The sequence below is a fragment of the Adelges cooleyi genome, unplaced genomic scaffold (assembly GCF_023614345.1).
Source record: "Adelges cooleyi isolate 19-005CV unplaced genomic scaffold, UGA_ACOO_1.1 ACOO_flye_CR_arks_rails_tigmint_CR_PRNA_452, whole genome shotgun sequence".
Classification (NCBI taxonomy): Eukaryota; Metazoa; Arthropoda; class Insecta; order Hemiptera; family Adelgidae; genus Adelges; species Adelges cooleyi.
In genome coordinates, this window is record NW_026096136.1 from 55,661 (window position 1) to 83,209 (window position 27,549).

General features: G+C 30.5%; 1 long non-coding RNA gene across 1 annotated transcript; it reads right to left on the bottom strand.

Moving 5' to 3' along the window:
- Positions 1-9,905: 9,905 nt before the first annotated feature.
- Positions 9,906-11,186, bottom strand: LOC126842230 (uncharacterized). Its single transcript, XR_007686288.1, has 3 exons — positions 11,082-11,186; positions 10,857-10,974; positions 9,906-10,072 (listed from the first exon to the last, which is right to left on the bottom strand). It is a non-coding gene; the product is annotated as an uncharacterized LOC126842230 (long non-coding RNA).
- Between the last annotated feature and the right edge of the window lie 16,363 nt (positions 11,187-27,549).

Consider the following 27,549-nt stretch of genomic DNA (forward strand, 5'->3'; position numbering starts at 1 on the left):
CAAAAAAACTTTTGAAAGACAGTGTGGATCCGGCTTATAAAATAGGGATCAATGTAATATCTTTGCAGTCATAGAAACAAGGAACGAATTAAAAATGAAAATTAATAATTCATAATTAAAATGTTTTAAAAATGTTCGTCTACATATTTATGAAGTTACATCAGATGAGTCGCTGTATTATTAAATTTTCATAACAATTGTTCGCGTTGCCCAAAATAAAAATAATAAAAATAAAGAAAATTCAAAAAGCTGAGAAAGTTTTACAAAATGCGTGTAAGTTTCAAATTGAGTACTCCCGAAAAATGCTTAAAAATTATGGGAAAATTTGAAAAAAAACTGGGGAAAATAACCAAAGTATCATTCAGTTTTAATTATAAATTAACTAGAAGATACAAAGCAAGTTATACTTTTCATTATATTATAGTAAATAACATTTGTGCATATCTAGCCTACAAGTGAATTGTATCCGTCGACAAAAGTCTCAATTTCTTATTATATCCTAAATACATTTATTAGAACTAAAAATATGATAAAGGAAATGTTTTTGTTTATTGTCTATTTGGAGAATATAAAGTGAAGTATCAACTTAAAATAATTAACTTCATGTTAATCTGCCACATGAGAAATATTTCTAGAATAGAAGTGCATCTCAGTCTTATAAGTTAACAAATCACAAAATATAATTTTTTGGTTTTTTTCTATTTTTTTTGTTTTTTTATTTTTTTGTATATAAAAAACAGGAAGTCTAGCCGGAGGACAAAGCACTAAAAAACAAAAAAAATTCAAATACAATACTTATTGCTTATAAAGTATTATTGTAAATGTCAACACAAGAATGTATATTATATATATATATATATATATTGAGAGGGTTTTGGAAAAAATACTATTTTTCTTTGGAAAATAAATGAATGTTTTCTAAAGTTATAGTCATTTTTTTATTATTTTATAATATAAAAATAATGAAGTTTCAATGGTTTTTAAAAGAAATTGTATTATTAAATTATCCTGCACATAAATTTTTCTTGCCTTATAGACAAATCATTTTGATCACTGTCCTCCGTCTAGCCTTCCTGTTGTGGATTGTCTGCCCCATCTGGATTTCCCGTCCGATTGTTAATATTTAGATGGGTCATAATGGTCGTCAGGTCCGTTGTCGACCCATTCGGTGTCCCAGATGTTGCTGTCTCCGTCGTCGCTCTGAACAATCACTCGTCCACTCCGAATAATCGTTCAGTGACGGCGATGGTGACATCAATACCTGAGACACCCCAGCAGGACTTGGTGTAGGACTGCCAGAATGAGTAGCCAACGGACCTGATGCCGAACAGTTCCTGGCGAGGTGGCCATCGACCCCACACTGGTAACAGCCTAAAACATCAATCAAATTAAATGTAGAAAAGAAAATGTTTCTAATATTTATAAATGTCACTTATGTTTACTACGTGGGGTTTTCCGGATACCTCGACGGTTGCGCCGCGACAAGGACGAAGGCCTTATCACCAGCCCAGAGTACACAACCACCTGGCCGTTAAATGTGGCTCCATTAAAGGCGGCTGTGCACGGGTTAGGCCGACTGTAATGCCTACGTCCTCCAACAAGTCTAATGGCACCACCGCCGTCGCTGCCAGGGACCAGACAATCCCTACTTTCTCCCTCGTTCAATTTTTTGGGTTCCTATAATAACCAATTAGTTTATTATAAAAAATGTTTATAAATAAAATATACACCAAAGCAAAAAAAATTGACTGATAAACTAAAACTTTATGGTTGATTATCAAATTTATTTTAATTAAAAAACCATTATAGTCGTTCCAAGTGTTTGCTTAAATATTAGGTAGCCAATTACTTAGTTTTGTTTTGAACTAGTCAAAATGTCTTTCAATATTTGAATTTTTTGCTATTACATGTTTCTATTTATTTAATATTATTAAAACATAGAGCGGTTAACTAAAAAATTGAAAAACCAGATAATGCATATAGATGTGAAATATTTTTTTTAACACAATACAAAACTAGTTAATTGTACAAAAAGTGTATGTCGTTTCAATCAACGCACCAGGTAAAAACACAATATTCAAGTTAAAATTAAATAAATTAAAAATATTTAACTTAAATGTTCTAATAATAAAAAATTTCTCCTAACTATAAAGTATAATAGAACGCGTCAAAGTTTTTAAAAATAAATACTAAAACGCCAAGTCATTTACTGGAGTATGTACCTTAACCGAATTCATCAAATTTTGTTTTCATAAGCATTTATTTATTTTACTTGTTTTTAAGTAGTTTTCTAATACGACAGATGATTTTCTAATTGCTAAATAAAAAATACTAAGTTTTACATAAAAACAAAAATGGAATCCATCCAATTGATATGCCATAATAGGTAATTTTTTATTAGACTTCCGTCATAACTTGGAAAATAAAACTTTAAAAGTATCATAATTAGAAATACTTAATATTTATTCACCTTAGAAGTAGTTGGCATACTAAAAATGGCACCTAAATTAATTTTTGCCATATATTGTATATTATTTGCAACTTAGTATTTAACATTTTTCGTTCCCTTACCATTTAAGTATTGGACAAATTGTCAAAAAATGAAATTATATAGGGTTATATTATATTAGATAAATAAATGTAAGGTAATCTATATTTTATTTTAATATTTTGATAAAAACAAAATTTGTAGTATGGAATTAAATTGCATTTTGTTTTATAGAAATATTGAAAAGAAAAAATTAAATATGACGCTTTGCATCAAATTAATTTCTAAACAAAAAAGTGTCCGGTAAATTAAGTTTGTTGTGAAAAAAATTACCTCCAAATAAAGCCATCAATATTATTGTTACGTTCACAAATTTTCATAATATGATTCCTTGTACATTTGTAATCGCCTTCCTTATGTATTAGTGTCCAAGTTTGACACATATTTAAAACATTTACGTTAATTTGAGTTTTGGTTTCAAATTCAAACAATTTGTAAATTTTAAATAAATTTAACTCATTCATTTTTTTTAAATAAAAGAAAGAAAGAGAACTATGTGAAAATAATACGTGTTAACACGTAGAGACTATACTTACGTATGACATTTTAATTAATTCGAAACCTATTTTAGGTGATTTTTCTGAACAAAACAAGAGATTATCTACTATCTACACTACCTATCCTTATTTTTTTTGTGCCATCGTTTTCAGCATTAAAAAACAAATTGATTGAAAAGAATATTACACTCTATCGGCTGTTAGAAAAATGAATTGATTATTATTAGTTTAGAGAAACAGTATAGTTTGTTGTGGTCGAGATAGATGGGGGTTGAAATAAAGGGTACACTGGTGTTCAGATATTACGGATAAATTTATTTGAACAAAATAAACATATGGTTTTTTAACAAAATGTATCGTCGAAACGGTATCCACATAGGAAGTAGTGGGCAGCTAACGGCGGCGGCGACCGGTTCGCGCTGCCGACCCGCGACCTGACGGACTAAGGTAAGAGATACGTTCGCCACCCAGCGGTGACGAATGTAGTTAGCATCCGCCACCGGCTGGGGTCGCGGTGCGACGCGTCAAGTTGTTTTACTTGGGTGGAAAAAAGTGTAGATTGTTTTTAAAAATTATCAACAGTAAATATTTTATAAGAAGACTGGGCATCAAACGATTAATAAAACTATGTATATTTATTTAAAAGTGATATCAATTCCGAAAAACATTGCGTGATCGATTGGAAATTATTCATTTAAAGGGTACACGGAGTATGTCTTTTTTAATTTTATTTTTATTTAGACTAAAGTTGTAATTGTCTTAATGGTCATATAACTGAAAACCAGTGGCTTACTTACGGGAGGGGGGGTATACGTGGGTTGTATCCCCCCAGGGCCCTAACAGTACACAAAAATATAACAGTCACACATAATGAAGTACTCAATATTCTTTCACTGTCCTCGAGAAAATTAGACTTTGTTTTGTAATTAAGAATCCAAACTTTTGTTTACATGCAACATGTATATAATAATATGAATATATGTTTATATTGAATAGGTATGGATGTTATAATCTGTATTCCCCCTCCCTAACCGTTGACAAATTCTAGATACGCTACTGCTGAGAACATGATATTGCATGACAAATCAATCTTAATAAAATAATGTAAATTTGATACCTAATATCATTTGGACAATACTATTAACAGTTTTTTGGAAGAGAGTATAGATTGAATATTAAACAAAATATTTAGAGAATATAGAACTTTAAGAGAGAATTCTGTGATGTAGAAGAACATTAAAGAATATATGGTCAATATAAAAAATTGGTTATGATTTATTATCAATTTAATCTTATATATGAATTTAAGGACTTTACAGAAACACTGTTTTAGTTGTATGCTAATATAAAAATAGATACCTACACTATTAGTGTCACACGTTAAGATTGAGTTGTGAATTTTCGTTTTTTTTTAACTATCGTAATTAAGTTTTCGTAAAAAATCGTCAGATACTATTAATAAACTATGTTATATTGTTTCGTTAAAAGTAATTTTATAGCTAACTTTTATTTAATTAACAATGCCTATATATACATACTGTATTTTATATCGTACATGTTGCTGTATAAAATATTTACAGCATCGCATTTTGTAATACTCTAACTATTTAAAAATGGATTTTATCGAAGGAAGTGAGAAAACTACATACTATTCGATTGAATGTGTTTATTAATTTGTTTTTTGTTATGAGCTCTAATATTTTGTTCACAAGAAAATCCTATAATATTTGAATAAACTATGTGTTTACCGCCATACGAAGTGTGTACGGCTTATCAGTTACCGTGTTATCATTTATAACCGAGTTCGACCCAACCATGCTAGATAACAATCGGCGTCCCTATCCCAGTCGTTTATCACTATTTTCTTTCATTTCGCATTTCGGATACTTTGCTGTTCGTGCCTCGTAGTTAATAATTTTGTATAATTAAAAAACTAGGTATTACAAATTTGTACTCAATATTTTTCCTTTAATTCAATCGTACGTATCGATTGGTTGCGAGTGCAGACGCCGGCTAGTATTTCGTATTGTACGTTTTTTGAGTCCCGATAGACCGGTGACTTTGGTGTTGACACGATTCGTTTACTTAATAAAAACAAAAAAACACTGGTATTTGTCGAAAAGAAAGCTTTTATGCTATTACATCTTTTTCGTTAAACCGATGCGTTTGTGGTGTAAATACGGTATACTATTCGTACAAATATAATAAAAAACCTTATATTATGACTTGTACATTTTTAACATACCGGACATTAAATGGTGTACTCGTATAGTCTTGTCCGTGTTAAAGGTAATAAGAAATATGACATCACCAAATGTCACGTATTATAATGTATTACAAATACGATATACGTTTTTTGGTCTAATACGATGTGTCGGTAGCCAAGATTTAAAAACTATTGTCGGCTTTGTAATTTAGTAAACCGTATATTTCACCATTCGCTGTTGTAAACGATAACTATACTGGATTACACATATTTGATTTAACTTTTCTTGTGTTAATCAGTTGTGATATGCTGAACAGTTAATTGAAATTTAGTTTACCCATTGTCTTTACTACAGACTTGCATAAACAACGTATGAAATGTTACACTTTTTTCTTGATTCGTATGTACTAATGTAACCAAGACGGTTGCAATGTTAACACGCTTTGACACACTGCTTATCGTTAGCTAAATATATATGCCTTTGGTGTCACGCTTAGGATCTTTTTGGAATAGCTTGAAGGTATGTCCAAAATTTTGGTACCCTATGACAGTTATGTTTGTCGTTAAAAAAAGTAATTGTTTTAATATAAAATATAATGGCAAACCTCTTCGACACACTGCATATTGCTAAAATATTATAATATAGGTATTGACTATAATTATACTAAAAATGTACATTTTTACTCACTGTTTGTTATTAAACAAACAAGCTTAAGTTAACACTGAACCAGGACCAATTTTATTGTAACCTATAGCATAGGGTTACAAGATTTGTGTGTTCAAGACATCGACTAAGTAATTGTAATTGATGGATGGAGTAACTAGCTCAGAATGATGTTAGGAGATAACAATTGAAAAATTATTCCTTGATTAAGCATTGTCAAAGTTCAGCTTTTAGAAGTTTTTAACATTTAATTTAAAAATTGGTTCCAGACTGTTAGGACAGTATTTTTAGCCTAAACAGTATTTGGACTGCTATTCTGCAACTAATCGGTAAAATAACATTATATTTAGAATTATATAAAATTAAAACACAATTGATTTTTAGAATGAGTTTAATTTGTGTATGAAGTCTGTAAGTGAATATAATTTCTAAAAAACTGGAAGTCATAATGTGTACACAGTCTCTACTCTTCATTGAGTTCACAAGTTAGGGTTCCTTAATGATATATGTATACTTATATTATCGGTGTTTTAACTTGCAAAAATAGGGTTCATGGTAACTAGTATCAATAGTAGATACAACACATTCAGTAACATTTATTATTATTCATACTTAATTACTCATTATTTTTTAAAAACTGTTGCAAGCTGCCAATATGTATGACATAAACTATGCAAGGTTCCAGTTAATGAGTATTTTGGTTTTAACGGTTATTACAGACTATAATTATTACTGAATTCTACAAATAAACCACTTGTAATTTATTGTGGGGATGTAGGCACAACGGTGACAGGCCGGTGTCCAGTGGACAAACAGTTTTTTAATAAGTTAAATTATTGCAATTTTATATCTTTAATTTTAGCTATTATCAATTAAAGAATGCTAGAAAACTAGTACAAGAAAAAAATCAAAAAAGTAATTTTTAAAAAAATGGTTAAAAAAATAATTTTGGTTTGACCTATTGTATTTTTTGCATTTTTTAAATAATTTGTTTATACATTTTTTTTTTTTAAATATTTACAATCTGTATTTATATATACCATAAGTAAAATTTAGGGCTAATTTATATACAAAGCTGTAAGTGATATGTGTGACTTGAGGTACCTTCACAAACAACTAAAGTTGGTTGCAATTTGAGTCCAGACATAATTAGTATTACTCAATTTTTTCGGCGTTCTGAAAAAAAAAATTGTAAGTATGCCACTTCATCTTTTAACAATTTTTTTTTTTCGTTAATACTAAATTGATGTTTACAATTTGATTGTATGCAAAACATTGTATTGTACATTGATCTACTTGTAAAGCTAACATTGATTGAGTAAATTTCATTATCGTTTGTGAATATTATTTTAGAAACCGAATACCGAATACTTTTATTTAAAATACAGAACCTGTTTGAAATATTTAATGACGATTGTTTCAAAACATGTTCTGGTTATCCTTACCTGATTAATTTAAAAACAATAACACCTACTTAATGTTATCTATTGATAAACATGTAAAAGAAGTAAATATTTGGTTTAAATCACCTGGATCGTCTTTACAAACAATTTGTCTCAATTGTTATAGTATCCTTGTGAATGTTGCAATCTTTAAAAATATTTAATGTGAATCTGTTTTATAATTTTCTATTTTAATTAGATTAGTTAATTAAATACAAGTATAAGACATAATATTTTTACTCAATATATATTTTTGACAAAACACACCGAATGAGTATAATAACTTTATATTTATAATTCGATAAAATTATAATAAAATCGATTTTTAGAATGAGTGCAAAATACTCGTGCATATAGTTTAATAGTGAATATAATTTCTAAAAAAAATTTAGGTGATATGTGCGACTTCAGGTACCCTCTCAAACAACTAAATTTGGGTGCAATTCGAGTACAGGCATAATTAGCATTACTTAATTTTTTCGGCGTTCTGAAAAAACAAAACAAAAATTGTTCAGTAAATGAAGTGTCATCACGAAGCTAAATTATTAATCAGCTGTATAAAATAAAGGTGCATAAACGGTATTTTTAAACCCCATTTTTCTTCTTCAATTTTGATTTTAAAATGTTTACACTTTTAAATAATTACTAAAATTCGTTAATTTTTTTTTTAAATTCACAAATCATTTTGAAGTAGTTAACCGCCTGAAGAACACTTAAGGCTAGGGAAATAATTGTAAAACGTCAAATAAAATGGACAGTTACAGCTAAAACGAAAAGAAAACCTAAAACCTTTACTTACATCTATTATCGCTTTTTCTGTATTTATCCGCTACGGCCGACTAGTGCTCACATAAATAAACTGTTTCACGCTGAAGGTTTGAGGGTTCCGTCTTGCTGTAGTCGTCCAATAAGTTTGGCTGAAAAAAAGGGGATTGTGAAAAACATATATGAGTTTATATAATTTATAGAATCTGATAGTTTTCTGATGTTTGACAGAACGCGACTCGAGCGTAAAAAAAGTCTACCTTTATAACGGCTTTGACGAGGAATTTGCACCTGAGCCTATTACCGGTGTCTAAAGTGTTCGTCCGGTTCATTTTTGTATAGGACCGCGATGTTTGTATTTTTTTCCATAGTCGCTTGTTGTTGTCTCAAATGAGTTAGATTCACTTGCAGGTTCAGTGCTGTAAACCGACAATTATTTAATCAAGATTAGTGATTACCATCGGCGTACGAATATTGTAGTCGAACCTGAGCATTATATTAACAAATAGATATTCAAGTAATAATTTCAAACAACTTGTTATTTAAATAAAAATTGCCCAGGTTCAGTTCTAGGGGATTAGGCTGAATAACAGGTATGGAAATGAAAATTAAAATAAAAAATTGTCGTAAATAATAGTCGTCTATTTTCAATATAAATTGAAATAATAAAATAGCCAGCATTGTAGAATCGAAGTCACGGATTTTGCGCAATTATCTTTACGGGAAGTTAAATTTTTCTTGATCAACAAATAATTATCACCAAAACAGGAAGATATTATTTGAACTTGGTAATTATTTAATATTCCTTAAGTAACTTAATGCGTTACTATTTCACTCATTAGTGAAATACTACTAACGATATGTAAAGTTTATCTATAACATACTTACACTTCGTATGCATATCTACGAAACAGATACATCGGTGGTACAGGCCAGACGATCCAACCAAAATCACCCTGATGTACCCAACGACCATGTGACGAATTTCTGGTCGATAACCGTGGTCTGTTAAGGCACAGGAACAACTTTCCTTCCACGACATTTTCATCGATCTTCAACTTGTTGGTTAAATACATTCGTGTACCATTTGCTTGCAATTAAAAATCATTAAGGGTATTACAATTAATATTCATATATATATATATATTTTTATATATTTATTTATTTATAAAGGATAGGGCGAAGGCAACTGACGAGATATGAGGGTCTAATATCTTATACAAATGTTATATTTTCTTTTGTTACAATAAGACGTCAACTATAATGATTCATATTCAATAGAATATGAATTATAAAAAATGTTTTTAACCTTTAGCGACTTTTTAGAATTAATTTTTGATTTTTTTTTTCAAAATAATAAAAAAAACGTAACGCACAAGCATAGCATTTTTACGTTTAACAGTACGACCAAGTGTTTAAAGCTTATACCAACGTATTTTATCAATACAATTGTCACCTAAACTAGACCTAACGAAACTACTGACTAAAAACAATTTTGACACATTTTTATATCTTATACTATATGAACGAACAGAATATATCAGTATTAAACTAACTGCAATTGTTTTGTTAAAAGTAATGCTCCACGGGTACGATGGTATTTAAAAAATGTACAAGCCGATATTATTCATATTCGAAGTATAAAAAACATAAATGTCGGACTTACTATTTCAAACGAGTTTCTCTCGGAGTCGGCATACTTATATTGTTGATCTGTGAAGCATAATGATCCACGCCTCTTAAAAGCTAAAGTCGTACGCACCATTACATCTTTCGTGAGACCTACGCCTTCTACTAACAATGTAATTTCGACGTATTGGTTTTTATCGACGATGGTAAAGTTGACAACGTTTGCTGATAGCACGGCATAAACATAGTCGTCGTGAGTATATTCGTGTTGAAGCCGAGATCCACCCGTGGCGGTACCAATGTCCAACCAAAGCGATAGCACTGCAACCGATGTGACAATATAGATTTTGAACATGATGAATTGTTTTTTTGGTAGGAAATTCACTAAAAATGGGCAAAAGAAATTCGCGACCGAACGAGTAAAGTCTTTGTGATCGAATGACGATTGCCAGAGCTGGTGTGTGACACAAACCTCAGCCGACCCCTCTAGTAATAACTGTTTGGCAGGTAAAGTCGTCCTGACACTTATTGCCGTTTATTAATCCATCCTGCGAGAAACGCTAGTATTCATCGACCCTCCAATTTATCAACGGGTTCCGTTGATAAATATAATAACACAATTGATTTTTAGAATGAGTAGAATACTTGTGCATGTAGTCTAATAGTGAATATAATTTCTAAAAAACTGTAAGTGATATGTGTGTCTTGAGGGTACCCTCTCAAACAACTAAATTTGGATGCAATTCGAGTACAGGCATAATTAGCATTATTAAAAATTTTCGGCGTTTTGAAAAAAAAAAAATTGTTCAGTGAATAGTCGAAAGATGAAGTGTCATCAAGAAGCTATATTATTAATCAGCTGTATAAAATAAAGGTGCATAAACGGTATTTTTAAACCCCATTTTTCTTCTTCTATTTTGATTTTAAAATGTTTACACTTTTAAATAATTACTAAAATTCGTTAATTTTTTTTTTAAATTCACAAATCATTTTGAAGTAGTTAACCGCCTGAAGAACACTTAAGGCTAGGGAAATAATTGTAAAACGTCAAATAAAATGGACAGTTACAGCTAAAACGAAAAGAAAACCTAAAACCTTTACTTACATCTATTATCGCTTTTTCTGTATTTATCCGCTACGGCCGACTAGTGCTCACATAAATAAACTGTTTCACGCTGAAGGTTTGAGGGTTCCGTCTTGCTGTAGTCGTCCAATAAGTTTGGCTGAAAAAAGGTGATTGTAAAAAACATATATGAGTTTATATAATGTATAGAATCTGATAGTTTTCTGATGTTTGACAGAACGAGACTCGAGCGTAAAAAAAGTCTACCTTTTTAACGGCTTTGACGAGGAATTTGCACCTGAGGCCATTACCGGTGACTAAAGTGTTCGTCCGGTTCGTTTTTGTATAGGACCAAGCCGTGTCATTTAAAAAATGTAACTTGTTACCGCGATGTTTGTATTTTTCTCCATAGTCGCTTGTTGTTGTCTCAAATGAGTTAGATTCACTTGCAGGTTCGGTGCTGTAAACCGACAATTATTTAATCAAGATTAATGATTACCATCGGTGCACGAATATTGCAATCGAACCTGAGCATTATATTAACAAATACAATGTTCAAGTAATAATTTCAAACAACTTGTTATTTAAATAAAAATTGCCCGGGTTCAATCCTAGGGGATTAGGTTGAATAACAGGTATGGAAATGAAAAATGAAAATAAAAAATTGTCTTAAATAATAGTCGGCAATTTTCAATATAAATTGAAATAATAAAATAGCCCGCATTGTGGGATCGGAGAGTCACGGATTTTTCGCAATTATCTTTACGGAAAGTTAAATTTTTCTTTAATTAATATTCAAATATATATATATATATTTATTAAGGATAGGGCGAAGGCAACTGACGAGATCTGAGGGCCTAATATCATATACAAATGTCATTTTTTCTTTTGTAACAATAAGACGTCAATTATAATGCTACATAATATAATATGAATTATAAAAAATGTTTTTGACTTATAGCGACTTTTTAGAATTAATTATTGATTTTTTTTTTTAACTACATATTGAGATAACTAAATCTATCGAGATTGAGTAGAATACTTGTGCATGTAGTCTAATAGTGAATATAATTTCTAAAAAACTGCAAGTGATATGTGTGTCTTGAGGGTACCCTCTCAAACAACTAAATTTGGATGCAATTCGAGTACAGGCATAATTAGCATTATTAAAAATTTTCGGTGTTTTGAAAAAATAAACAAAAATTGTTCAGTGAATAATTGAAAGATGAAGTGGCATCATGGAGATATTTTATTTAGTCGGCTGTATAAAATAAAGGTCCACTAACAGTATTTTTAAACCCCCTTTTTCTTCTATTTGTATTTATAAATGTTTTCACTTTTAAATAATTACTAAAATTCGTTAAATTTTGTTTAAATTCACAAATGTTTTTGAAGTAGTTATCCGCCTAACGAACATTTAAGGATAGAGCAATATTTGTAAAACGTCAAATAAAATGGACAGTTACAGCTAAAAAGAAATAAAACCTAAAACCATTAATTACGCTGTTATCGCTTTTTCTGTATTTATCCGGTCCGGCCGATTAGAGCGCACATAAGTAAACTGTTTAAACTGTTTGTATTTTTTGCCATAGTCGCATGTTCTTGTCGCAAATGAGTTAGATTGACTTTGTTCGCTGCTGTAACCGACAGGTATTTAATTAAGATTACCATCGGTGCACGAATATTGTAATCGTACCTGATCATTATATTTTTAGGTAAGCTTATTTTACAATTAGTTAAACAAACATAGAAAAATCTATAATTCTAACCTAACTAACCTAACCGTTGTCGTTTTTAGTCAACTGGTTGGTTAGGTTAGCTATTAGGCTACTATATTTTGTAGGACAGATCGCTGAGAATATTAACAGATAAGTGTCCAAGAAATAATTTTAAACAACTTGTTATTTTAATAAAAATGCCCAGGTTCAATCCTGGGAGATTAGGTTGAATAATAGGTATGGAAGTAATAATTAAATTTAAAAAAACCAGTACAGTGGGGTCGGTGCATAGTGGGGACGGAGCATAGTTGGGTCGGGGCATAGTGGTGACGGGGAGGTCACAGGTTTACAGGAATTTTTAAATCTGAAAGTGATAAAATCACTTTCGAAAAAACGCTTCGATGCAAATCGGTAGTTAGTATTTTCAAGCCAGTACAGTCCAAACCAAGCACAGTATAAACCAGCAAAGTTAGAAAGTTTTAAATGAAGATTCTGTATTTACAAATGAGCATCAAAGCGTTAATTTGAAAGTGATTTTATCCGAGAGGACTAGTACAGTAGAGTATTGGCATAATGTAATCAAAGCAATGAGGAAACGGAGAGGTCACAGGTCTACAAGAATTATTATAAATAAAAGTGACAAAATTGAATAAAATCGCATCGAATGCAAAGCGAGAAGGTATTGGTTTTACTCTGATGTGTGTTTTTTTTTTTATCTGTATACACTGTAACTTCTTTAATACTGGACCAATTCGTTCGAATAGCAACTCTATAGATCGCAATTTTCATCTAGTTGGTACTTTGGGGGGGTAAAAGTTAAAAAAGTTTAATTCTTCACAGACGAAAGTTGAAAAAACAAAAAAAAAACCGTACGAGTTTTTAAGTTAGAACTTTTACTGGCTATAATTTCGAGAAAAAGAGTCGGATCGAGTTGAAATGTATAGGAAATAATTATTTGGTATGCCCGCACACGTCAGTTGTGTCAAACTTAAACTATACCCATTTCCCACCCCCCTAGGGGTGGTACAATTTTTTTTGTTTTTCGGGGTTTTTAGCGGTAATTTTAAAACTTTTGTGTTGAAAATTTGCCAGTAGTTGGAACTCATATGTACCCATAACATATTAAACGGGAAAAAAATTCGGCACTACAGTTTTTTTTTAATTGCCGGGGAACTGTGTTTTCGCAGATTTCGTATATTTTAACAAAAACACCTAAAATCTTTAAAAAAAATTGATCAAATCATTAAAACAATTTTATTTATATTTATGCAGAATGATACTATTAGGTTTTGTGCTGAAGTACCACTTTTGACTTAATGTTTACACAAAGTTCATTTTTTTTTTTTTTTTACTTAAGTTCTTTCTGGCTGATTAAAATTGAGAACTGATAATAAATTCGTAATCACCGACCCCAAAAACATATAATTTGACCACTTTTGATGTCTTTTACACAAAAATCCAGAAAAATGATTTAGCTTCGATGCAAAGCGAGAAGGTATTGGTTTTACTCTGATGTGTGTTGGCATAATGTAATCAAAGCAATGAGGAAACGGAGAGGTCACAGGTCTACAAGAATTATTATAAATAAAAGTGATAAAATTGAATAAAATCGCTTTCAAATAAACGCTTTGATGCTCATTTGTAAATACAGAATCTTCATTTAAAACTTTCTAACTTTGCTGGTTTATACTGTGCTTGGTTTGGACTGTACTGGCTTGAAAATACTAACTACCGATTTGCATCGAAGCGTTTTTTCGAAAGTGATTTTATCATTTTCAGATTTAAAAATTCCTGTTAACCTGTGACCTCCCCGTCACCACTATGCCCCGACCCAACTATGCTCCGTCCCCACTATGCACCGACCCCACTGTACTGGTTTTTTTTTTTTTTGCAAAAACTTAGTGGACCAAATAACACATACACAATGTCTTGTTATATTTTGTTGGAATGGTCGACGATTCATGTTTCAATCGTTTGTACTCCATAGTTTAAATTATAATCGCTTATTCTCAATAAAATTAATATTTATGTATTATATACTTCCATTAAAGCAATCTCACACAAACTATTTTTACTTCACAGATTATATTATTTCAAAGCTATATTATACTTCTATTTTACTAGATTGATAATGTACAAAATAAAATGCAACTAAAAAAACCTTTTCATAGATCCTTAAAATGTAAAGGGTGGGATAGTGAAACGGGTTTTACCATTTAAATACATTAGAAAATCGCCGTTTTACTGCCTCATCCTGTATATTAATTTCTTGATATTTTCTAAAGAAAAATCGATTTTCTTACATTTAAATTAAAATAAATCGTATACTGGTACTGTGATGGAGAAAACAACAAAATTTACCTACATATATTACTTATTAGTTAAATATTACTAACGTGTATAACCACTAGCAATCGGCTGTTGCCTGTTATTTAACAATAACCTTTTATGGAGATTTTAAAAATTGTGTTTTTTTAATAATAGCATAGGAGCAGAATCATGATGTTAAATGTTCACGAGATTTGATCTAGTCATAAAATAAAGTATTATCATTTATGACTTAATTATTATTAAAATTTATCTTAATAGTAATAGTACATAGTATTAAAATAATGAAATATTTTATACAAAATTAGAGCTACAAGTTGATAAACTAAAAAATTAAAATTAGCACGAAGCAGATTATCTAATATTAGACAATTTAAACAATGAAGCGTGAATCTCTTTAAATGAATAACAGTATAACAATGTACAAAACATTAGTTTTCCTTTAAAAAAATTGTATAATAAAAAAAACATTTTGAGGCGGTATACTGCATAAAAAACAACACTTAATCTGAATCCAAAAAACAACAGTCCTCTTCATTATTGGCAGGTAGTTGGACATAATATACTCATAGTTACACTTCGGTAAGGTTATATAACGCAGGTTATAAAATAACGAGATAACGACAGTGGTTTTGTCGTATCAGAATCATTAAGTGTCTTAATAAGTACACGGATAGGTTTTTTTCCCAATAAATCGAGTTTCTACTATAGTCAGTTACACGATTTAGTCGCCTGTGATATCATGTAATAAACACAATATTATGATACCGATCATTGGGCCCTAAACTAATCTAACACGGATATACGTTTTTATACATTTCAACTCGATCCGACTCTTTTTCTCGAAATTATAGCCAGTAAAAGTTCTAACTTAAAAACTCGTACGGTTTTTTTTTTGTTTTTTCAACTTTCGTCTGTGAAGAATTAAACTTTTTCAACTTTTACCCCCCCAAAGTACCAACTAGATGAAATTTGCGATTTATAGAGTTGCTACTCGAAGGAATTGGTCCAGTATTAAAAAAGTTACAATGTATACTTATAAAAAAAAACACACATCAGAGTAAAACCAATACCTTCTCGCTTTGCATCGAAGCTAAATCATTTTTATGGATTTTTGTGTAAAAGACATCAAAAGTGGTCAAATTATATGTTTTTGGGGTCGGTGATTACGAATATGTTATCAGTTCTCAATTTTAATCATCCGGAAAGAACTTAAGTAAAAAAAAAAAAAAAATTGAATTTGTGTAAACTTTAAGTCAAAAGTGGTATTTTGAGCACAAAACCTAATAGTATCATTCTGCATAAATATAAATAAAATTGTTTTAATGATTTGATCAATTTTTTTTAAAGATTTTAGGTGTTTTTGTTAAAATATACGAAATCTGCGAAAACACAGTTCCCCAACAATTAAAAAAAAACTGTAGTGCCGAATTTTTTTCCCGTTTAATATGTTATGGGTACATATGAGTTCCAACTATTGGCAAATTTTCAACCCAAAAGTTTCAAAATTACCGCTAAAAACCCCGAAAAACAAAAAAAATTGTACCACCCCTAGGGGGGTGGGAAATGGGTATAGTTTAAGTTTGACACAACTGACGTGTGCGGACATACCAAATAATTATTTCTTATACATTTCAACTCGATCCGACTATTTTTCTCGAAATTATAGCCAGTAAAAGTTCTAACTTAAAAACTCGTACGGTTTTTTTTTTGTTTTTTCAACTTTCGTCTGTGAAGAATTAAACTTTTTCAACTTTTACCCCCCCAAAGTACCAACTAGATGAAATTTGCGATTTATAGAGTTAAACAGACACATAGACATAGGTATTATTTAATATATAAATAGAATGAAGTACGAAAATATTTATAAAATATGTAAAATTAATAAAACTAAAATATAAAAGATAAACTATGTTGGGCGAACTATGTTGGGAAATTGGAATTTAAACTAATATTAGCAAGGCAAAGAATACTATTTACAGAATAGTTTTGTTATATTAGCTTATAAATTAGCTTAAGTTTGTATAAAAAAAAAAAAATGTTTTTTTCTACGTCTATTGGTCATCGTTTAAGACTTTTCCCTAAGTATACTCGTAAAGTTAAATGTTTACCTAATATAGAAGCTAGGTTTGGTTCAGATCCTATGTTCACTTGGACGGCTTGGTCAACCATATTTATTTTTCCTGGCTGCTCAGTCAATGGAGGTGTGAGGCTTCTAAATGTTATCCTGTGGATGCTGGTTTGATTTTCGGTGGACGGTGACGGCAACGGGACGTGGTACGACGCTATCCGGAAATACCACTTGAACGCCATTACCTTGTTCCATTTGATCCGACGTTCCATAGATCGGTATTTGGCCGCTCTGCTGTACAGCACGTGGTCGACGTAGCAACACCCGTACAGAAAGTGTTCGGTGGTCATCCACGTTCTCCAAAATCGCCGTTCCGCAATCGCGCCACCAGCATGTCTACGATGCAGTTCGGTTCGTACAAGTACGCGTATTCGACCACGGTCCCCCGGATTTTATTCTTCAACTTAACCACTTGGCTTTCCGGTGAAGTCGCGTTCGGCGACTGTGCGATAACACCGGTCGGCGCTGGCCGCGGTGGTCGTGTAGCCTGCGGCTGTACAGTCGACGGCACCCTGGGCCGCGAACTTCTGACCGTCATGCCTATGCCAAAGAACTCTCTGAGCTCCACGATGTCCGGCGGCAGAGGAAGTTCCACGTCGGCATGACTGACTAACCAAGGTTCCGCGTGTTCCGAAGGACGGCCTACATCGATTTCAATCATCAGTTCATCGTCATCGTCATCGTTTCCATGCTGGTCGGCGACCGGCGAACAGTCGGCTAAAACGTAGCCCGCGTCCTCGTCGTCAGAAGTAGTCAAATCAATGATGGCCGAGGTTGGAATCGTTTCGGGGCTCATCTCTGGTCCTGCTGCTGTAGAACAGGTCGGCTGTTGGTATTCGTCGTCTTCGTTTTCCGATATGATTATTACTTCACAGTCTTCTATCGTACAAAGCCTGTTCGGCTCCTGGTCGGGTGCTGTCGCGACAACAGTCCTTCGCCCTTTGTTTTTACCGATTTCGGTTTTTTTTTCCCATTTTTGTCGATGTTGTTTTGGCACAGGTCGACGGCATGCAGCACGAGACTTGGATGTTTGTATATTGTTTCTTGCCACCGCCCTAAGGTTAAATAAATCCCTCAACCTTTGGCGTAGTCTTCTACTTTTCCTTTTCTAATTTGTTAAGATTTGTTTTCTTTATTTTTCTTCTCTCTTTGGACGACTGCTTTTTTATCGGCCCGACGGATACAGTCGCTGATGTCGATTCACCGTTTACACCGGTTGTCACAGAAGGCCCGTCGGCGTTGGAATGAGATGGCTGAATATCTCCTTCGACATCTTCAACTACTTCGAAGTTTGAATCGCTGACACAAGCAGTATTATTTTTATTCTCTCTATGAAAAAAAAAATAATAAAATTAGTTCACAACTTGAGTTATCTGCACTTATTCCACTGATTACAACGGTAAACATACTTTTGTGTATCGTCCAAATTGGGTTCCATGTCTATTTTATTGTTCATTGTTAATTTCAACGACCACAGTACGCCTGAAAATATAATGATTGATTACACCATGCTACGTTATAACTACATTTCTGTATGTCTAATAACTTATATACATAAAAAAATACACAAGCATTTGTGAGGCGGAAAGGGAAAAGTGACATGTTCCAGCGAGAATAGCAGGAGAGGCTAAAACATCTATCCGGGTTGGAAACATTTTTATGAAAAAAAATTAAATTATCTGCTTAAGGGCACTTTATTTTAATTTTTGATTAAGTTTCATTCCTTTAGTATGGAAATTAAAAGTTGGCAACATTACAAAACTTAAAGAGTTTTTTTCTTAAAACAACCATTTTTTCCGAAAAAAAGTTTATATATATTTTGGCCAATTAACAAGATAGGAGAATGATTTTGGTCTCAACATTTTTAAAATTACAATTAAAAACAACTATATAATAACTTAAAATTTGATTTTTGTGACAAGAGGTCCTTTTTCCCCAAATATTTGTTTTTCTCATGTTTATTTATAATTTTTAAGTACAAAATTAGAGCGTGTTATCTTTTATTTTAATAAAATCTATTGCGTGATAATTTTATTAATACGGTAAACATTTTAAAAACTCTATTATATGTGTATGTATTTTCCACACAATTGTTTAACATAAAAAAAAATCAAAGAAAGGAGAGAGAACGTGACATTATATTATTCTCATCACTACTACCCGTCACCAGAAAAAAATATAAAATATAATTGGTTATCTACTCTAAACACAATTATTCAAGGGCGATAACAAAGTGGTTAATATAATAATATAAACTAAACACAAATGACTTAATTTTTCCATAAATCTAACAATTAAAATTAAATTTATTTTTTATGATCTGTCATTCATAAATCATAGTTTTACCTTTGTCTAAAGCAATATAAAACATATTCGAATTATGTTATTTTGTTGGGAAATAAAGCAACTAATTTTTTTTAAATTTAGGTAAAAAAATAAAATAGTTTAAAAATAATTAAAAAGTACATACCACCTAAATATCAAATTTGATTAATAAGTTTTTGTAAAAACAGTGATCTATGTCATTTTTTGAAATCACGAATGTTGGTTTTAATAACCAAGTTTTGGATACCTACTATGAATATTATGCTACTATTATTATAGATATGCTTAATTATTAACTATGTGTTCATGTGATTTCCTTTTATGAAAAAACGCCCGTATTGAAGACCTATAAGAATCATCAGAGATTTTCGTTTCGGTATTTTAAGTTAATAGTCCAAGTTAATAACATTGTTTTTAGGGATCATACGGAAAGTTCTGACATAAACAAACATGAAGTTAAGTTAATATTATTCTATTGCAAGTAACGAAAACCTAAAACAAACATTTCTTACGATTCTCTATGAATTAAAAAAATGGTATCCAGTAAACCTTGTTTAAATATTTTTAAGTTGTAACCCTATTGTTTTTAGCACTTAAATTTAAATTTATAAAAGCTATGGGAAAGCGACCTCTTCTCGCTTTATGACACCTGCGGTGCTGGTAATAATGTGAATATAAACGGAAATTTATTATGACGGTTTCAGATAACAAATATAAATATAAATAACAAATCGCCCAGTAAGCATTCAATTACATCGGAGTATAATACGGGCTCATAAGTACCACATGAATAAGTTTAATCAAATATTACACTAAAGACCGGAACTACTTCATTACTAGTTCCACTCAAGTTACCCGTATATGTATTTGGGGCGTGTGCTAGAGAAAACCGATTATTATATTATATTTTGTTATATTATTAAATTGACGGCAAATAAAAACGTTTAACATAAAGTGTATTGGTTTTTTAGTTTCAGCCAATGTTACACAGTGCCTAAACCTCAACAAAGTTATGGAGTTTTATGAGACAGAATGTTAAATATTTATCGTACATTCAAAATAAGTACTGCTCGTGAGACTTGTACTTAAAATCATTTACTTTTAGTACTATTAGTGCTAGTGAAATGTAGCCCGTTTAAATCCATACTTAAGTTATGTAGTTATAAACCGGGTGATTCTTTTAACTCCCTACACTAGGTTACTTTTAAAATAATTGCAATTTTCTAGTGTCACTTTTTGGAATCATTTTTATTTATGTTATAGTACACTATTAGACAATATTCAAATTTTTATCATTTTTAGTGATCTTTCAACTTATAAAACTTAAATGGTAACGTATATATTTAATTTGCCATTTCAACTAAGAAGAATTTACTGACAAATTTGCCTGGTTCATAACAAACTATGAATAATTATTTTTGAAGTTATTTAAGTTTAAAACTTAGGATGGAAGGTGAAGAGGGGTTGATAAATGCGCAAATATAAAAATAACTCTTTAATCTCCACATTTTCTCCCGTCCTAAATTTTAAACTTTAAAACTATTTATTCAAAACTGATATATGCAAAGGCATTATTCGAAAGCCACTATTAATTTTCCATTTAAATAACCCACAAAATATACTATTATATTAATTATATAAAATATTAATATACTGTAATTGAGTTTTGACAAGTAGTTTAGCCGATAAAACCCTCGGAATATTGAAAAAATAACAAAAGAAGATAAGATAAGAGCTGTAACAATAAAATTAATTCGATATTTATATTAAAATTTGTTTTTTTGTTTCGATATTCCGAGGGTTTTAAATGCTACTTGTCAAAACTCAATTATAGTTATAATCAATCTTAGACAACTTTTTATAAGCTTTAAAACGCTGTATGTTAAAACCGCACATCTTAAAAATTGAATAAGTTATGTTTAATTTAAAAAAAAAAAACTAGTATATTTTGTGGGTTACTTAAATTGGAAATGAAAAATGCCAAAGTACTCATTTTTTATTGTGGAGGTGGAAAAAAAAACAATTTTATTTAAACCAGTCTAATATACAGGGTATCATTTAAGTTTCAAAAGTTGATAAAGCTCTAAAAATACATAAAAAAGATAGATAGAAATTTTAATATTGTCTAATTTAGCAATATATCATAAACAAAAAAGTTAAAAAAAAAAACACTACACAAATTATCTTAAGAGTAAACCAGTGTAGGGCGTTAAAAGAATCGCTTGGTTTATATGTTAACATTTTTGGCATTAATTGATATATTTTATAATTCCAATAAATCTGTCACTTGCCTATAAAAGGTAAAAAACAATGATTATAAACCCTTAATAATTATTATTAATTGATAAAGTTTATATTAATATATTCCCACTAAAATACCCTTGTACTTCACCAATTTTTGCCAACAACGTTTGGTTATCTTTTGGTTCGATTTGTTTTGATTTCAGATTTTAAAATAACACTAAAAACTATTTTAGGTATTTTAAAGGAAGAGCAGACGTGTACAATGAATAACAAAAAATACTGTGTTGTATTTTATTTAAAAATTGTTTTTTCTTCACTTTTAACAAATAGAAAAAATAATAGCTAGAGCGTTATCATTCAAACATGTTGACGTGGCCGTACGGTTCACATAATCATCATCAAGTTTTACCGAGAAGTCATTTAGTAATAGTAATATATTTAGTTCAGTACTAGAGAAATACAAAATTAACTACTGTGTAGTGTAAATACAATACACAAATCAATTTATATTATACATTTACAGTTATTATGATAACATATTAAATATAAACCAAAACCATTTAAACACATGATGTATCAAATAAATAAATCGTAGTATTTTATATTAGTATTATGATTCATTTTGAGTACACAAAAAAAGTACAACAGAAAATATTGAGGAACAAATCTAGTTTGGTTCCCCAAGCGCTTCTTTTGATTTGTATTTGTATTCAAGTTGTACTCAGATTTTTCTAATTGCACAGTTTTTAAATTATAAAAAAATCTACTTAACATACTTAAGCATAAAGCATAACACATTCTAAAAATCGCTAAAATTATACTGATACAAAATAAATATAAGCTGTACATCATTTAGAACAAATAAAAAGTATTGAATGATAAATAGAAAAAAATTATCTTTTTTGAAATGATTATCTAGTAAAAGACACTTATTGCAAATTGTTAAATATATGAAGTGTTCAATTAGCTTATTAATCCACACACTGAAGTTTGTATATTTTACGTTGATGGTTTTTGAGTAAATTACTAAACAAATTCCGCACTGGTGGTATCAAATATTACCAACAAATGCGGAATTTGCTTCAGTAGCTTCTTCAAAAATTCATTCCACATATGTAGGTGTAGGTGAATGTTGTTAGTTTTTTCTCGCTTGTCTGCTGATTTTCTTGTGCTGATTGTCGAATATTGCAAATTGTCAAATGTATGAAGTGTTCAATTAGCCTATTAATCTACGTACTGAAGTTTGTATATTTTACGTAGAGAGTTTTGAGAAAATTACCCAGCATACATCACACTGGTATTATTTATCAAATATTACCTACCAATGTGATGTATGCCTTAGTAGCTTCCTCAAAAACCACATCTCATTAGGTCATTAGGTGTACGTGATATTTGATACCAGTTGGTCATTTTATATCGATAAAATTATACTGATACAAAATAAATATAAGCTGTACATCATTTAGAACAAATAAAAAGTATTGAATGATAAATAGAAACAAATTATCTTTTTTTAAATGTTTATCTAGTAAAAGACACTTATTGCAAATTGTTGAATGTATGAATTGTTCAATTAGCCTATTAATCCACGCACTGAAGTTTGTATATTTTACGTAGAGAGTTTTGAGAAAATTACTCAGCATACATCACACTGGTAGTATTTATCATATATTACCTACCAATGTGATGTATGCTTTAGTAGCTTCCTCAAAAACCACATTTCATTAGGTCATTAGGTTTGTATAATACGGGATACTATTTGGTCAAAGCAATATGCATTGATTCCTTTTATTTTAATTTCATGATTTTTGTTTTGATGCTCAATTAAATTACACAATAAATCTAATTTCATGTCAAAATAGACGTTAAAAATTGATGTTGGGCTTTATTTATTTGATACATCACATGTTTAAATGTTTTTGGTGTATAATTAATATGTTATCATAATAACTGTAGATGTATAATATAAATTGTATTGTGTATGTTACACTACCCAGCAGTTAATTTTGTATTTGGGCACTAGCACTGAACTAAATATATTACTATTACTAAATGACTTCTCAGTAAAACCTTCTTCAACATTTATTTTATCGTACCTTAACCATAGTTATGTTAATATATATATTACTTGAGGAAAAACTATAACCAAAGACCCGCTAAGCATGACGATGATTATGTAAACCGTAAGGCCACGTGCACAAATTTGAATGATAACGCTACAGCAATTATTTGTTTATTTGTTAAAAGTTAAGAAAAAACAATTTAAAAAAAAAAACAACAGTTTTTTTTGTCATCTATTGTACACGTCTGTTTTTCTTTTAAGATACCTAAAATAATTTTTAATGTTATATTATGATCCGAAATCAAATCAAAACGAACCAAGAAAAAACCAGACAATGTTGTACTCACACTGTTTCAGTAACATATTATCCATTATCCACTATCCAGGATAGGGAATTGGAGGCTTATAAGTTACAACTATTTCCCGTAATGTCTTCGGTGGTTTTTTAAATATATCAATAAATGCAAAAAAATGTTAACATATAAACCAAGCGATTCTTTGAACGCCCTGCACTGGTTTACTCTTAAGATAATTTAATTTTAGTAGTGTCTTTTATTTTTTAAACATTTTTATTTATGCTATATTGTTAAATGAGACAATATTCATTATTTTATATAATTAATATAACAGTATATTTTGTAGGTTATTTAAATAGAAAATGCGACTAGCCAAAAAAAAAATCGGAAAGTATTTTTTTTTTACCAAAATATACCCATTTTTCATTGTACAGTCTACTGCATATTTTATTATTATTTTTGTATTAAAAATAATTTGCAAAAAATGTTGACTGGTCGATAATCAGTATTGAATAAATAGTTTTAAAGTTATTAACGTTTAAAATTTAGGACGGGAGGAAGTGTGGAGATTAAAGAGTTATTTTTTTATTTGCCCACTTCAAAAATAATTATTCATAACTGGTTTTGAACCAGTCAAATTTGACAGTAAATTATTCTTAATTTAAAAATCAAATTAAATAAAACGGTGCCAATTAAGTTTTGTAAGTTGAAAAGGCTCTACCAAATACAAAAAAAAAAAAAATTTGAATATCGTCTAAAACTGTACTATAACATAAATAAAAATGATTCCAAAATGAAACGCTAAAAAGTTGCAATTATTTTAAAAGTAATATTTAAATTTTATACGGCGTATACAAACACATTTGTATGTAAGAAACATTATCACGAAGATCGGTGTTCATCAACTATTCTTTAGTCTAGTTGTCTTAATAGTAACAACATTGATCTGATAATATTTCTGGACTGCACATCGGCGGACCTATTTAAAAATATAGAAAAACTGGGGTTTTGTTTGTAAAATATTAAAAAAAACCTTTCAGTTAGGTTACTCTGATAACTTGTTAAACAATTGTTTTACTGATAAAAAACTCCTCATTGCTGTATTAACCCTACATACAAATACTTGTATGTATTTTTCAGAAAGTTTAAATCTAAATGCGCTAATATGCCATTATGATATGAAAAAAAATTATTTTGTATTAAAATATTTGATTTGTTATTTTATTTATATAAGTATAAACAAGACGCAATTGTTTTAAAGCTGACAACATGCACATCATATGCAACCGAGTATACAACCCATATTATCCAAGAAAAATACTGTAGGTAATCCAGACCTCTTTAAATTATTTTTAATACTTTCAAAACCCCTTGTAAATTGTCTACAAAAAATTACACCGTGGTTTAAAGTAGTTTTGGGAAATCGGTTGTTTCTGTTATTTTAAACTAGCGAGTTTCATGTCTGTAAATGGATAAAATCCTGTTATATAAATAATGACCAGACGAAACTATTCAATAAACGTTACACGACTAATTCAGGTAACAAATAATTAATACCTAATAGACTTATTGTGATCAAACCTTGAAAAACATAACAATTATCTGGGAAAATGGTAAAGTGTTGCTTAAGTAACAATTTCAGATGCTATATTTTATTTATTTCCTAAACTAATTGTTACCGTAAAAAAAAAAAGAGTACCCGATTAAAATCACCTACACATAACATTTTAGAAATAACTAGGAAATGTAATATCGGGAATGATATGAATAAAAATCCACAAGTATAATTGTAAAACTACTTAAAAAGAAAATTGTTCACAAAGGCTTAGTTATTAAGCTGAAAATGAAATAAATATTAATTGAACGGGCCAGAGCAAGAACCAGGTCATATCTTCACTTTTTATAAAAAATTGTTTTTTTTATGGGAAGATGTTCATGGAAAAATAATTTACCCTTTCGTGCATCAAACAAATCATAAAATCGGACAATTACCTACAAAGATATTGCAAAACGCATTTTTTCCCGCCAATCGTGGTAAATGGGACAATGGATTTTCTTTTGGCTGTCCTGAACAATTTCAAAATAAGGAGATAACCTGGTTCTTACTATGGACCCTTCAATCAACCCTACACTGCGTACTAGTGCATTTTGTCAAGTTAATTTATAAAGTACAACATAATTTATTTTGATATAATAATGACATATTAGTGCATACCTCTAAGGTCAATACGTTGGCAGTTTTTAAAAACTGAAAGGGTTTTCACAAACAATACACTAGTTTTTCTATATTCTTAAATATATCCGCCGATGAGCATTCCAGAAATATTATCAGATCAGTGTTTTTACTCTTAAGACAACTAGACTAAAAACTAGTTGATGAATACCTTCGTGACAATGTTTCTTACATACAAATCTACATGTAATGTGTAAAATAATGTATATTTGTAAGCAAATATGGTATAATATGTACACAAACATTTTTTTTTTTTTACAAGACCAACAATGTTTGCGTTTTATTAAAATATATTTGTCACACAACAACAGCTGTACCCAAGTGTTCAGTTGAAATCGAAATAAGTGTTTAAATTTTTAAAAAAATATTATCGTTTACATATTTCAACCGTTAACGTTTACCCCGCGCTTGACTACAAACCCTTTTTTGGGGCGGCAAATAAATTATAAACCCGAGTGTAAAACATGCGTCCGCCTATCCATATATTTATAATATACACGCGCAAACGTTTGTGTGTTATAATATACCTACATGTTATTTTATGTACAATAAATAGATAAATGTATACTCACAAAAACAGGACGCCTCGCGTGGTCTGCACGACTCTTTTGGGCTTGGAAACGACAGCTGAACATAACCGTCAGAGGGATCGCCTGATCACAGAGTGCCCGTGTGGAGTGTGCATGGCGGCGTGGGGAGGTCTTCGTTATTGATTCGAATAGGCTCTGCCCGGGGACGACCTGACTTGCGGCAGCGTTGCCGAACCGCGTTGCTGTTACAAGCAGATGCCACCAGGGTGCCTCGATCGCCGCGCCTCCCCTTCGAAAACAACGTAGGTAATCCAGCGGCTACATACAGGAGGGTCGTGTTATAACGATGATCCGCATACAGGGTGATCGTTTTAAAACATCGTTAAAGACACCAATAGTCTTTAAAAAAAAAAAAATGACAATAATTGCGGCTTTGCTGTTTTTAGCGACATTCGAGTTATTATTTATACGATATAATAGACAGTATTGTAATTTTTAATTTCCCGTTCACAGTTCTGCCAACTTTAAAAACTCGAAAAATGAAGTGCCCGATGGTTACACCTCAAAGAGCCACTCGACACGGAGCCACTCGACAAACTACCACCGAAAATCGACACGGAGCCACTCGACAAGCAGCCACTCGAAGGGGTACCAACATATACAATATTTATAAAAAATGCACGATTATTATCCGTGTATGTTGTGCGGCTAGTATTGTTTATTTAAAGGGGAAAACTTGTACATTTCATAATTAATGCAATAAGGCTTGAACTATTTTTAATTCACTGTGTGACCTGTCTCCTGTTTTGAGTTTTTTTATTTAAGTTATAATCAAATCAGTTTCTATTATTGAAATTTATATTAAAAA